The following is a 15,425-nucleotide window of genomic DNA, read 5'->3' as shown; positions in this document are numbered from 1 at the left end:
TAATCCACCATCATAGAGAAGATAATTCCAACAAATTCATGTGACTTTATTCTAAGGTTTATAATCAAAGGGAGAGCTGAGTTGGCACCAAGTGTTAATTGACTCTGGGCTTTATCTGATCAAAGGTTGTTTTTTGACCCAGGAGGACTCTTCTGAGTCTACCTCATTATCTTCTTGGTTCTGAGCAGAATCTAGAATTTTAAAAGGAGATTTCAAGAGAACTGTTACTCTTTGTGAAGCTCAGGTTTTCCAACTGAAATGGACAGAGAGCGTCCTCTGAGGCTGGGCTCTTGTTGTGCCAGGCAGCCATCAGCATCTCTTGGACGGTGCTGTGATGTTTCTTCTTGTCCAACATGTCTCTCCAGCATCTTCTGTGCTAACAATTCCTTTATTGCCATGGTGACGTCTACACCATTTCTCTCCCTACTAAATCTCACGAGAAGACTACATGAGTGCCAGGATTCCTCTGTCTTTTGAAACACATGGTTGCAATTTCCGGACTGACAGGACAGCCATCACGGTTTGCAAATTCTAGCATAAACACATATGTGGATGCACCTGCCAATAAGAATGAAACTACCTTTTTTACTCCCTAATGAAAATACAAGCGAGATATGTATTTGAAAATCTGCCATTAGATCCACTAAATACACACACACACACACACATGCACACATGCACACCATAACACACACACGCACACACACGCACACACGCACACACACCATAACACACACACACCATAACACACACACACACCATAACACACACACACACCATAACACACACACACACCATAACACACACACACACCATAACACACACACAGAGCCAGCACCTCAGAGCGTGTGACTTAGGATAAAAGTATTGACTCTGTTAATACCAGCTTGAGATAGACTATTGACCACATTTATTAAAACTATGAAAGAAAAGGCCAATCCCTTATAGTTTATTTCGGATTTTCTGGAATAGCTGATACTATCAACCACTGCAAGTTCTTTATTTAGTTCAGAAATAAATCTCTGTTACTGTCTCTGAAAGATTAATCAATGCAGGCTTAATGCCATAAACATACGTTTAGTAGGAGTTTAAAATGTTCTCTAAAGCAAGAATCTTTTTACATTAATTAAACAGTTTAGGTTGGTAATGATTCTTATGCAAGGAAGTACCGGTAGTGTTCTGACACATTATCATTCAAGTTCCAGGATCACGAAGTGGTCCAGCTGAAATTTGAACTTGGATTTCTTTGCTCTTAAAACTGATGTTCTTTCCATTACCAAGAAGGTTGAAGAAGGGGAGCAGGACTTCCTCCAGTAACAGCGTTGGGGAGACCTGAAACAGTGCCTTGTGTGGAGGACACTCAAGTGGTTAGTGCGATGCCAGGGTTGGCTCCGCAGGCAGGAGGGACAGCTGGCAGAAGCACCGCCCTAATGAGGAAAGGAAGCACAGAGCCAACAGTGTGTCAAGCAGACAGGACCGACGGTAATATTTGCCTTTTAAGTACCAGTAGTTGAAAAGGGGATGCATTTTAGGGGATTATTGAAATAACCCTGGTTTTCACCCCAAATCCTGCAGGAGCTCATGGGTGGAAGAACGATTTGGGAGTGAGGATCTGGGGGATATTTGTAAGGTGGCCTGTGAAGGATCTGGCGGGAGACCTGTTACTGGGAAGAAGCGGAAGAGAAGAGAATGAGCCGTGAATCACTTCCAGGGGTCAGGCTGGGGTGACCGGAAACTGGAGAGGCCAACTGTGAACAGGGTGGGGGGGTGGTGTGTGTGGCGGGGGAGGGGGGGAGGGTGTGGGGGGGGGGCGGGGCTGAAGGGAAGGACAGTTCCAGGGGGAGCTGAGGTGGATTTGGTTGGAGGAAAAATGCTGGCTGTGTGGACATGTCCACGGAGAGAGTGGACGTGTGCCTGGAGGTCAGGGAAAGCGGCTGGAATTGTGTAGATAAAGCCCTAGAGAGGGATCAATGTGAGGAAGGAGAGACAGGAACAGCAGAAAGGTCACAGGAACAAGCTGACTATGGAGACTATGGAAGGAGCACAGTGAGGAGCAAATTCGACTAGAAAAGTCATCAAAGGAAAGAGTATTGTATGTGGAAAGAGTAAAGAATTTCATTTCAGTAAAGAGGACTAGTAGGACCTATTTTGGGATGAGTATATCTTTGCAGTTACATAAAGAACTATGATTTTATCTATATATGTATCCATTACACAGGGGTAGGCAAAAGTAGGTCTACAGTTGTGAGTATGTGAAACATAGGAGTTTATACTCATATTATTATTTATTAATTATTGTGTCATTTTCCATACGAACAACCATAAACCTGCTTTTGCCCACTTCTTTTTCTTTTCTATTCTTTTCTTTTCTTTCTCCTTTCTTTCTTTCTTTCTTCCTTTCTTTCTTTCTTTCTTTCTTTCTTTCTTTCTTTCTCTCTCTCTTTCTTTCTTCCTTTCTCTCTTTCATCTTTCTATTTATCTTTCTTTCTTTTTATATATTTTTATTGATTTCAGAGAGGAAGGAAGAGGGAGAGAGAGATAGAAATATCAACGATGAGAGAGAATCATTGATTGGCTACCTTCTGCACACTCCCCCAGTAAGGATCGAGTCCGCAACCCGAGCATGTGCCCTTGACCGGAATCGATTCTGGGACCCTTCAGTCCACAGGCCAACGCTCCATCCATTGAGCCAAACCAGCTAGGGCTGCCCACTTCTGTATGTGTTTGTATACACCTACAAATCTTTTGTGTATATACACATAGGTGCTGTATACATATGCATAAAACCATATGGCTTTATGTGCCTTTATAAATGCAAATACAACTTATATATGTTTACCTATAAATTTGTACATACAAAAAGTTTATATATATCCATCATAGGTGTTATTACAGATGTATAATACACAAGTACATATATGTATAGACACACATAACGGATATATTGTCATTCATTTTACATATAGTATATGTATACTTATAGAAAGGGTTGCTCTGCTATAATCTATACTAATAAAAGCATAATATGCTAATTAGACCAGAAAGTTGAACTACCTTTGGAGATCTGGACGTGTGGGCACGAGGCAGAGGCAGTTAGGGGCAATCAAGCAGGCAGGCAGAGTGGTTAGGGGTGATCAGGTAGGCAGGGGAGCAGTTAGGGGTGATCTGGCAGGCAGGCAGAGTGGTTAGGAGCCAGCGGTCCCAGATTGTAAGAGGGATGTCCCAGATTGGAGAGGGTGCAGGTTGGGCTGAGGGATCCCCGCCCCATGCACGAATTTTGTGCACCAGGCCTCTAGTCCTAGATAATAAAAGCCTAATATACAAATTGTCCCCTTAACTGGGAATTCGACCAGTCAGCCAATCGTGGGAAGGAGGCTCTGGCCAGCAGGCAGCAGCTGCTAGGGACCCTACCTGAATTTCATGCACTGGGTCTCTAGTCTTACTATGATGATCATCTGTTACACACACACACACACACACACACACACACACACTAAAGAGAAAGAATTGAGTTGAATTTTTGTTTGAATGTTAATAGCCACAAGAAATAGAATAAACAAGAATTCATTTAAGGCTGGGAAATCTTTCAGCAGCTTATCTGAGATTTTAGCTTTTAATATTAGCATTCCCCAAACTCATAATTTGCTCACAAAAAATTGACATGTTGTAGGTTAAAAAGATTAATAAATTACATTCCGTTCTCCAAGGTTATTGTATTTCTCACTTTCATTCAGATGTCAGTTCAATCTAATAGACTAATTTATACACATATTATTAACTAAGCATTTGAATTGTACTGAGACAAACAGTCTCAGTAATATTAATAAGACATAGATCACACACTAAAATAGTATATTGTCCTGTGTGAATGGCAGACATGTAAATACAAACAAATGGTGATAAAAGCAATAATAGAAAAAAATGTGCAATATCCAGTAGGAACTTAGAGGAGAGGATGAATTTATCAATTGTTCATTTATTCCTCATTCATTCAAGACTAGATTTAAAGTGGCTCACAACAGCATGAAATAAAAGGAAAATGAGTAATGAAATCAGAGAAAAAATAAGTTTAAATAATTTTAAGTCAACAGCAAATGGATATACAGACACATCGTTAAGGTTTAGAAAATGCTAGAATAGGCCACCCGTTAACGCCAAGGCTTTCTGGAAAAGAGGCAAAAATGAGAACAAATTGCACTCTCCATATTACCAGCAAAGAAAAGGAAAAGGAACATAACCTAAGCCTTGGGCCAAAAAAAAAGAGTTTTTCCTCATAGGTAGTCAAAAAGAGAACAATACACCATCATCGACAACATCTGTATGATAAATGATTTCGCAGGGCTGTTTCTTACAGTGGCTCTTAGCATGGGCCAATGATTACGTAATGTCAAATTGCATTGAATAAAAACAGTTTCACCAGAGAACACATGGTCCATGTAGTCCAGATGTGTGGATTCTGTTTGCGTGCTTTATCCCAAGAATGGATTTTCGTGTGTCTACAAGAACACACAGACTATATTTCACTCAGTCGATCCTTTGCAAACCTATGTTATCCAAGCAAGTATCTGAGGAGTATCACGAGTGAGTTCCAGGTTATAGTCCCTGACAATCACTTAGGGTGCTATTAGTTCAATCTACTGATTAAATAATGAACATGCCCACCTCCCTCTTTGGGATTGAGATGGATACAGATTTTATAAAATTCTAGTAAAATGCACGAAACAAAATGTACTGTATGAGGCAATTTTAAGTGTAGAGTTCAGAGGTATTAAGAGTGGTTGAACATCACCATCATCCCTTCACAAAACTCAACTTGCAAAACTGATCGGACACTCTATACCTACTAAACAATAGCTACCCGTCCGCTTCTCAGCCTCACCACTGTCTACATGGTGTCTGTGAACCTGACTGACTACCTCAGGTTCGTCAGCCATGTGTTGCTGACATAGCACTTTAGCTGGTTTTTGAGGGGAGCACAGGAGAGCATCAGAATTACAATGGGGAGACTCCTGTACAAGGCAGGTTGGACTAATATTGTTCTCTGTGCAGTTTGTTAACGTAAAAACAAACAAACAAACATTCAAACTTGTAAAGAATTTTTGTGAGGTGACTTGAGCCAAACTGTTGACAATTGCCGGAAAGCAGAACCTCAACAAATTGAGATAGTGCTCTGGAGAATGGCGGGTTACATCTATATTTATATACTAGAGGCCTGGTGCACAAATTCATGCACGGGTAGGCTCTGGCTGGCCTTCCCCAATTGGGGCTGATGGGGTGCCAGGGTCCAACCCCAGCGGGTCCAGGGGTCCCCAAAGGTGTGGACGGAGTCGGCGAAGAAGGAATGACATGGAGACAGCGTTCAGTTGATCAGCAGCCTAGCCAGGATCTCCAGCCAAGTTCTGGTCTCGATCTCCAGAGAGGTTCTGCTTTGGATCTCCAGCCAGGTTCTGTGTCCATGTTCTCTTGCTAGGTTCTCCAGCCAGGTTCTGTAGCCATCCATGTTCCCTCGCTAGGTTCTTCAGCCAGGTTCTGTCCAGGTTCTCCAGCCAGGTTCAGTCACCAGGTTCTAGTCAGGTTCTCTTGCCAATTTCTGTAGTCAGGTTCAGTCCAGGATCTTTTGCCATGTTCTCTCCAGCGAAGTTCTTCTGTCTGTAGGTTCTGTGTAGGTTCTCTCTCCTAAGTTCTGTGTTCTTACATCTGTATTTATACCAGTTGATTCAAATCCTATCAATCTCTATTTCAAAGGTTAGGGCGTTTCTTATCTCCATTCCAGGGAGTAAAGATTATGTAGCTTAAGCATGATTGTTCGTAGTTAAAGTGATTAATTACCCGCCTGGCACTTAGTTGAGGGGTTTTATTCCCTCCCTAACTTCAGGGGAAAATCCCTACCTGGGGAAACAACCTTTCTCAGAGACCTTGGTTAAAACACATAGTGCCAAGAAGGTGAGCAAACATATTAAGAACAGTATGCCATATATGCCAGGTCCCTTGAAACAGCAAGCATGGACCGGCTCCCGGCAATGGGGGCCGTCTGGGGAGGGGCCGCAGGAGGTTGGTTGGCTGGCCCTGCCCCCATCAGCTGGCCCCACCCCCATCGGGCCGGCTGGCCGGCCACAGTGCATGTCATAGTGACTGGTCGTTCCGGTCGTTCTTGTTAGTCTGGTTGCTTGGCTTTTATATATATAGATTGAAATCAAAGGAGGGAACAAGGTGGGTTACATGAAATCCATTGGTGATAGACTAGAGAGGTGGGAGAAAGCAAAGCGGAGTGGGAGGGGAGGGAACCCCTGGGATTGGATGAAAAGTAAAATGATAAACTGATAGATACATACTTAGGTGAGTGCAGGAACAATGAACATGATAATAATGAAGGAATTTGTGGTATCTGTCTTGGCGCCCAGGCACATTAGATTGTGCCCCAAGGGGTCCAGAAAAAGGGAAGTTACAAGTTACCCAGACATTTCAAGGCTATGTTATCATAGATGCAAAAAGACAGACAGGCTCAGTTAAGCTAAAGGTTGACCTTGTCTGTGAAGATACCAGCCTAGGAGGTGACTACCCACTATAACTGCTTTTAGTTAAAGTTTAATTTCAGACCATCCTTTGTGGTTACTTTAGGTCTCTGAGTTTGCAAGACCGCCATGCAGGCCTTCCCTGAGCCTGTCAGGTTAGCATGTGGCCCCTTTTGATCACAAGTGAAAGATGGAGGTGGGAGGGATGCTGAAAGAGAAGAGGGGAAAGAGCCAGGTGCCTCAGAGCTTCCTAAGTCCTGGGGAAGAGCTTGGCTTTCCATGCAATGAGAAGGGTATGGGATATTTAAAGTTTGCATGTTAGAAAAATTAATTCCAGAGAAAGGGGAGGCCTGGCAGAGCATGCAATGGAGGCAGCAGGACCATGTGGAGGGCAATGGCCACGGTCTAAGGAGGTTTCTCCTCCCTGTTTATGTGTGCACCTCACTGGCAGCAGCGTGGGTCTCACAGAACTATGGGTGGGCAGGAAATGTGTCTGTGCACACAAGCTTCCTCTCCACGCTTAGAAGAGAACTTTTGATGTTTTCAAAAACTTTTCATGTTAGCGAAGAATCCAGAGAAGCCCAATCCAAGCTTAAACCTGCACTGTAACCCAGGAGAGCACTTGGGGTGCCATTTCCCCACGGGCCAGCATCTTCTTCCTCCTCACATGGTTTGTGCAGCGCGTTAGCTGTATAAGTCATTAACTGCATGATTTTTCTATAGTCCTTTGTGAATTGTTTAATTTTCACATTAAGATATAACTGATATAATATTGTGCGGGAAGCCATCCATTGTCAATACTATCATGAGAGTGCATCAAGGAACTCAGAAGGCTGATGAACCTTGAGCTTTAGCAGGGCTGAAACTATGCACCGATTGTTCTGTGCTGAGATAGTGGTGGCTCGAAGCAATTTCCTGACCTGATAGCCTCAAAGTAAATCTTTACTGACCTTTGAGACTGTCTGTCTGCTCCCTGTTTGCCGTGCTTTACTGAGGGCAAGATGTGTCACTAAAAGTGAATAAAAAGCGGACCGGCCAGAGTTTCGTTGTGCGCTCTTCACGAAAGAGACACCCCTGGCCCCCAATGCCTTCTAAATTCATATTTCTTGTATAGCATTTTCATTTGTGTGTGGCCCCTTCTTCAGATCCTGAACCCTAGCTGTCAAAGGTTGTGGCAATATTGCATATGTTTAAGGTAGGTGAGGTGTTGATTTGATACATTTCCAAATTGCCATATAATTACCATAGTATTAGCTAATGCCTCTATCACATCACATAATCATCTCTTATTTGTGCTGGTGAGACTATTTAATAACTTTTAGTTTTCTATGATGCTATGAATGGTAAAGTGAAGCCCAAAAATGTTCAAACATCTCTTTTTTTTATGTAATTGAGCTTATTGGGATTACATTGGTTAATAAAATTATGTAGATGTCAGGTATACAAACAGATACCAGAATTGTATACCAAACTTATTTCTTAAATTAAGTGGTGAGGTATATTTTGGTCGCTAATATCAAAATGAATTTAGACTTGGATATACTATAACTCAACTTATTTATTGTCGATTTCAGTAACGAAAGGACCAAAACACGGCCTTGAAAATCTTCGCTATTCTCTTCAGTCTCCCTCACAGCCAGACAGAGCAGCCTGACACTAACGCTGGCTGCTTGAAAGATCTGAAAACACGGAATTCACCCCGGCGCGTGTTCTGAACTGCTCCTGCTTCTCCCTTTCAGGACAGTTGTTAAAGGGAAAATAACCAGGCAGCCTGGTCTGAGGTGAGCCTGCCTCGGCCTGGAAATAAACAAAGCTCTCTGGATGAGCTGGGCTCATCTCATATTTGTGTAATACCCTGGAAGAAATTAGGTTTCAATAAAGTCCATTTTTGTCCCTGCATGTAGCAATGAATATCACACCCAGCGGGGCACAGAGGCACCTGGCGGTCGGGGCCGCGGAGCAGAAACCATCTGGGGGTAATTACAGCAAGGTATTCTTCCCGGCCAGATGGGACCGCGACCAGCCCCCGCCCTCCCCGTCATTTACAACATAATTCCTTTCAATGATATACTTAATCCTCCCACCAGCTATGCTTTTCAGCTCGCTGTTGTCACTGTTCCTTTATGTTAATTCAGCCGCAGGAAGGAGAAAAGGAGGGGACGGGGGAGGGGGGGGAGCAAGAAAAACAAGGGGAAGGGGGAGAGAGAGCCACCGGCGCCTCTGGGGACCGAGGGGAATTATTCATCCCTAAATTGTTTCCAGCACAGCAAGTACAGTAACAAATTTTTTTAAAAAGAGGTCTGAAATTACCCTAAAGGAGGTCAATGCGACGGCCCCGTGGCACCAGCTGAGGCCCCTCGCCACCTGTTAGCTGAGGGCGCAGGCCGCCACGCGCTGCGGTGCATTTACCCGCTTCCAGCCGCTATGGACGGGGCGGCCGCCCATTCAGCGCCGGCCACAGGCCCGCTCGGAGGTCCTGCGTGGGGCGCGGCCCTGATGCAATGAGGCCCCAGCCTCCCCCGCCCGCCTGCCCCGGCTCTGCACTGGGGCCATTTGTCTGGTGAAGCCTCTCGTTTGAAGGGGGACGGGCACCCTCCACCCCGGTTGCTGTGCTCTTTCTTCGTGGAAGGTGGTGCGCAGGTGGGCGCTACCTTTCAGCTCCGACGTGTATTCATCGTGAGGGTCTGGGGGGGCGGGGGGGGGCATCCCTTACTGTTTGGTGACCTGTTTCCCCGCGGGGCTGGGCTTTGTGATTTATTTTTTAATGAGGTGTGTGCTCAACTCTCCACCAGACCCACCTCGTCTCTGCCCTCGAGAACTGAAAATTCAAAGGAAAGGACGAACATAAAAGAGATGAAAATGACAAGTAACTTTGTTCTACCTTGTTTTTTTTTTTTTAAGAAATGCATGTCTTAGAAAATCTGAATTTAAAGTGTCGGTTTTCCTTGAGTGTCTGACCCACAAAATATGTCAGTTTGTGCGAATGAGGCCGTGGAAGCTTTACTGCCTGCAGACTGTAAGCTCCAGATGCGCTCGCCAACTACGTGAGTCTGTTCCCGTTGCTCTGTGTGCGGTGCTGCCCGAGTCCCCCGCATTGGGGCAGTGACATTTTCATAATAATCGTGGACAATAAAGGCAGGAAGAGGCTAGCTCAGTCAGGGATCTGATGTTTATTTCCATAATCGTGTTTTTCTTAAGTGGATGGCGTGTCTCTTTTAAATACGCTCTGTACAGCATTCTTAGAAGCAACCAAGCCCCACCCCTGGGGTGAGTATCCACGCGAAGGGTGCGCCTCATTCCACGTCAAAGTTCCCCCAAATCATTCAGAGACTTGTGGCCGGAGTGTGAAGGGACTTCAAGAAGGGAGGCGAAAATCTTCTTCGCTGTCTTATGTCTCTTTCCACCCAAGTCAAGGAGAGGCCAGCAGTTACGTTATTGAATGTGTGCGTGTCACCCGTGCTACTCACCGCGCTCACACAGCTGTGCTGTTAACCCCCAGATTGTGCCCTTAGCCCGACAGCCTCACAAATGCCAGGAGTGAGGCATGTGAGACAGGTAACGCGTGGGTGCCGTGCTCATGGCGCCTGCATTTGCCCGTTCTCCCTCCCGCCCTGTAATTCTGACCCTGGTTCGAAGTGGTCAGGGCATCTGGACGTTGTTTCTGGGGGAAGGCCTGGGAACAAGGGTGTGGACGATGACGCCCAGTTAGAAGCTGCCCGCCCCGGATTCTCTCAGCCTTGGGCGTTCCAGTTGGTACTCTGACTGCCTGAGGCCTGGTTTCCCGTCTGTCTCCCCCCGCAGCCAGACAGCCTTCTCCTCATCGCTCTCCTGTCGCTGCAGGTCACAGTATCGCCCTGGCCTTCACGCCCTGGTACCCCCTCTGCTTGATGCACTTCTTCCCGCAGCCCCTTTTCCCTTCCAGTTCTCCAGTAAGCCTTCCTCCAGGAAGCCTTCTCGGATTGCCCCTAGATTCTGTTCGATGCCCCTCCTGGGTGCTCCCAGGCACCCACTGTGTCCCCATCACAGCAGGTGCTGCCTAGTCCCTGTTCTGCTGCCCCCACCAGACTGACTGCTGCGTGGCGGCCACGTCTCCGGAGAACGGGCTGCAGAGATATTCCTCGGATGAGCAGGTGTCCTGGGGCAGCTGCCTGCTCCCTTCTGGCAGCAGGGAGGCCAGGGGGAGGGGAGAGCTGGCAGGAGGGGGGGGGGAGGAGGAGGAGGGGAGAGGTGGTGGGAGGGTGGGGTGGAGGTGCTGTCAGCTCACGGACACCATCAGTTCAAGCCATTCCACCACGTGGGCACCGTCCAGCGTGGGCCCTGCGTGGTGACCTGGTTGGAGGAGGCTGCCAGGACCCGCCCGGCAAGGCCCTTCCCAGGCATCGCAGTGCCCGTGGGCGTCCCGGACTGAACGTCCTGTCCGAGGGGTTCAGCGCCAGCCTCTCCTTTCGCGGGGGAAGTGCCTCGTGGAATCTGTCTGGTCCCTGGGAAGCCGCGTCCCCCAGCGGGGTGGTCAGATGACTGCTTCCCCTTGTCTCGGCCGTGGACCCTGCAGGACGAGGCCGTGCCTTCGGGCCTCGCGGTCTGGGCTCAGCTGGGTGGGCAGGGCCACCCTCGCTGGCCGTGGCCTGGCTTCACTGCGTCCCAAGCAGCGCGACTCCCTGTGAGCTCTGCCTCGCGCTCCTCCTGACTTCACTCCCTGGTCTACAGCCAGGCCCGCGGCCCCAGCAGGACCTGCACCTGCATCCTGAGGGCAGTGTCACAAGAACGAACACCTTTGGAGCGCGGTCATCATCGCAGGGGCGCCCAGGAAGGAGGAGAGCCTGGGCGGGTGACTGCAGCTCGCCTGCCTCCATGGCCCCCTCCGCTGGAATCGGGGTGACAGGACAGCACCTGGCCTGTGGCCCTGTGGCGTGGATGACAGATGCTAACATGTGGCCCGGGCCGGCGGGGCTCGGTGGTTGAGCATCAACCTATGAACCAGGAGGTCACGGTTCGATTCCCAGTCAGGATGCAGCCCATCCATGATTCTCTTTCATCACTGATGCTTCTCTCTCTCTCCCTTCCTCTCGGAAATCAATAAAAATATATTTTTTTAAAGAGAACAAAACGATGCTAATGTGTGGACGCTAGGATGGGGCCAGGCGCCCAGAGAGCACCAAGTTAGCGACTAGGCATAGCGGTCAGACGCCGAAACCGCCCTGCTCCTGTCCACGGAGGCCTGGTGTCCTGTTTTGCCATTTGGTTTCTAGGTTACTCCAACCCCTGCCCAAAAAGCTGCTTTTCAGCGGACATCGGCCTTGGTCGGCGTGTGTGGCTGCTGCCAGGAAACGCTCAGGCGGCTTCTGCTCAGGCGGCAGCCTCTCTCCCTGAGTGTTTACGGCCCCACGAGGGCAACAACCATCTATTATTCATCACCGCCTCTTCTCCAACTGCCCGAGGAGCGCTTTGTATGTAAAAATACTCACGTTAGCGGCTGGGCGAGCCAACCCTGTGTGATCGCGCTGACCCCTTTCTTCAGGCTTCGTCACCATCCCTCTCAGCACTAGCAGCAGGGCCCAGCGCTGGGGATCCCGCACAGCTCCCGGCGTGGCCACCGCCGAACCCAGAGCTTTCCGGGGGGGGGGGGGCAGCTGGGTGCAGGGAAGAGCGCTGGGCTCCAGGCCCTGGGTGGCCACTCGCCACCTGTCCCCCCAGGTGACCCCAGGTGAGCAACTGAGGCTCGGGTCGCAGGATATGGACTCGGGTCGCCAGGGAATGTTCAAGAAAAGGGGGCGTGGGTGCAACTGTCTCGAAGTAGGAAAGAGGGGGCCTTGCTGAGAACTGCAGGTGTCTCCTGGGGATCGAGCGCGCAGGGTGGGGCGGGGCGTGGCCGGCAGAGGGAGGCACACAGGAGGGAGCCAAGGCCTGTGTGAATGCTTAGTTAGTGCTCAGGAAGCTCGTTGCCGGGACGTAGTGTGTTTACTCTCCAATGTGTGTTGACCGCGGACTAGTGGATGTGCCAGGTGTGCCGGAGCACACAGAAACAGACACAAGCGTCATCCTTGCGGAAATGACAACTCGATGGAGAAGGCAGAGGTTAATTTCTCAACTAACCACACAAATGAAAGGAAACCACACATGTGATGCTCCGAGTGTGTGGCGAGGAGGACCGGGCCATTCTGAGAGCTCAAGAAACAGACAGAAACATTGTAGGCGGATAAGCAAGAGTGGACTAAACCATGGGAGAGGGGGGAGCACTCCACGTGGATAAAATCGCATGTACAAAGGTCCTGGGGCGAGCACAGTGAATAACAACGGAAAAGGAGCCACGGGGCCCAGAGGGCAGCGCTGGCATGTGGCAGAACATACACTGGGACCGTATGAAGAAGCGTGTCCGTGTATTAAGAGCAAACGGACATTGAAGAGTTCTAAGTCGAGTTCTGACACGGCCAGGTATGCATTTTGTAAACATTCCTCTGGCTGCAGTGTAGAAAACAGGTTTAAAGTCTGACAGTTTATCTTCCATGACGATCCAGAAGAGGGGTTTAGCCTCTTCGATTGGAGGAGTAGAAATGGCTAGGGAACAATTTGGCTGGAAGGAGCGACAAATCACCCCAGAACAAACAAATGAAAAATAAATGTTAATTTTGTGATTTCAAAGGCATTCGAAGAAGAGTGATGTGTGGTGGGAAGGGGGAATAGTGCCCCTTGCCTCTCTGGGACATTGTATGTATGTTTGTGTATATACATGCTTACGTATATATCAACTGGAAATATTATTCATGCCATACCCTCTTGCATGGAAATGGCTTAATAGATAAAAAAAGAGTATCTTAGCAGCCCTCTGTAAACCTTGGCTATATGCTACAGTTACTTAACTGCTGATATTTATTCATCTATGTTAGGTGTCACACTTTCATTCAGATGCTTGGAGATTCTCACCGTGGAGAATTATCTTAAGAAAGAATAAGATGTTGCTGTTATTATTCAAGAATATCCTCTTTAAGCATGGTGTGGTATTTCTAGTAGTGGAACACACACGTGTGTGTGCACGTGCACACAAACACCCACACGCACTCACACTCAGCAGTCTGAAATCAAAAGGCAATGCTAACACTAATCCAGAAAAAACCACAGGCACGATGTAGTTTTAAATATTGAAAGTGATCATGTGATTAGTGTAATTATTATGACAGCCTTCTGCCGTGTGTATGTCTACTTGACCCAGAAGATGGTTTCTGTTTTAAAAAGCGGATGATTTCTGAAATACGGACAATAAGACAGAGGAATGCAGAACGGACGTGTAGACATTGCTCACAGTGCCAACCAACTTCTCTTTGTCACACATACTTTTGGCAACTTCAGAAATACTCTGTTTCCATGGCGTGTTCTGATTTCCTGACGACATGGATAGGCTGTCGAGCACCCCTGTGAACAGGGACGAACGCGGGAACCAGGAGAGCGTGATGTAGTCATTCCTGTGGCTCAGGGTCTGCTCAGACCTGCTCCCTCTTCCAGTGGCTGCGCCTCGGCTGCAGCTGGATGCTCTGCTCCATGCTGGTGAGTCAATGGCACGTGAAGATGCATCAGAGGCGACCCTCCCACTGCGCCTGTCTCACAGCAACGGCCCAGGACCCTCGCCGACACAGGCTCTGCTCCAAGGAGGCCTCGCGCCAGGGCGGGTACAGCCAGGAAGCTGGGGTTCAGTCCCCCGAGTCCTGCTTCCAGGCCTGTGGACATCTATGGGAACTGGCGTCACTGCGCCTCTTGTTTTCAATTGGGTGACAGATGCAGAGTGACACTGAGTGTGATTATTTTTCTTGATTCGCCTACTTGATTTGTGAGTTGCTATCCATCGCCTTCTTGCCTAGCCTGCCCACGCCTTCCACGCAAGGAGGTGTTGACCATGGAGATCTTCAGAATATGCCCACGCGGTGACCAGTCTGCACCCCACTTACCTCTCCCCCCACGCTCCAGGCCACCGTGTCTGTTCGAGTGCTCCTCTCTGCTTCTTTCTGTCTGCGAGGATGTAGGGCCATTCTCTCCCCTTTGTGCTCCGAGGACCCAGCCGGAGGCCGTGCGCGGGCCACGGCCCCGTCGCCCTCCCCGCCCGCCTTCCTGGCCTTCTCTGGCGGCTGATGGAGGACCGTGCTCCCAGCCAGCCCCGCAGAGCAGGGGGTAGGACACAGCGGCTGCCCTTTGTCCCCATCTGCCAGGAGCCTGTCCTTCCTCACGTGCAGGCCCTGGGAGCCACGAGGTGCCCCTGGCTGGCATCAAGGGCTTTAACAAGGGAGGGGGGTGCATTCTTCCCTTTGCCCACGGGTATGAAAGTTAGAAATAAACCGGAGCGTGGTCGCCTCGACTCAGACAAATAGACTTGGTAACACTGAGACAGTCACAGAAAAGAAAACTCCCAGAGACAGGTTTTCTTGTCGTGTCGATGAGTATGTCAAACTCCACCCACAGAACGCGGCCACGGGCACCTCTCGGCGACGCTGGCTGGCTGTCCTCCTCTCCCGGCTTCGTGGGCCCGGAGGACAGGCCGCTGCCCCAGGAAAGGCTGTGAGAGGCGGGAGGACGGCGGCCACACATGACCGCCGTAACGACACGCTAATTAAAACTTCGCTTGTAACCCGCGGACGTGTGTGAAGCCCAGCAAATTTCTCTTTTCATTTGTGAAGTGCGGAGGTAAATTGCCCGGTGACAGTGGGACATCGCTAACAAGTACAAATTGAATAACACGCTCTCTGGCTCCGTGAGCCCTGCCAGGCCTGTCTGAATTAGACGCGCGGCACGCTCCCCCCCGGAGGCCTGATTGATAAATGCTACGGGGAATTTGTCAAAACAACAGGGGCTACGCCCGGTGGGACGTCAATATGCTCCATTTAGTCACCCGCGCGGCGCTTCCTCCATGGGAGTGTCACCGCCATGAAG

Source organism: Myotis nattereri (genome assembly GCF_964212035.1).
Source record: "Myotis nattereri genome assembly, chromosome: 4".
Classification (NCBI taxonomy): Eukaryota; Metazoa; Chordata; class Mammalia; order Chiroptera; family Vespertilionidae; genus Myotis; species Myotis nattereri.
Note: the sequence above shows the minus strand (reverse complement) of the source record.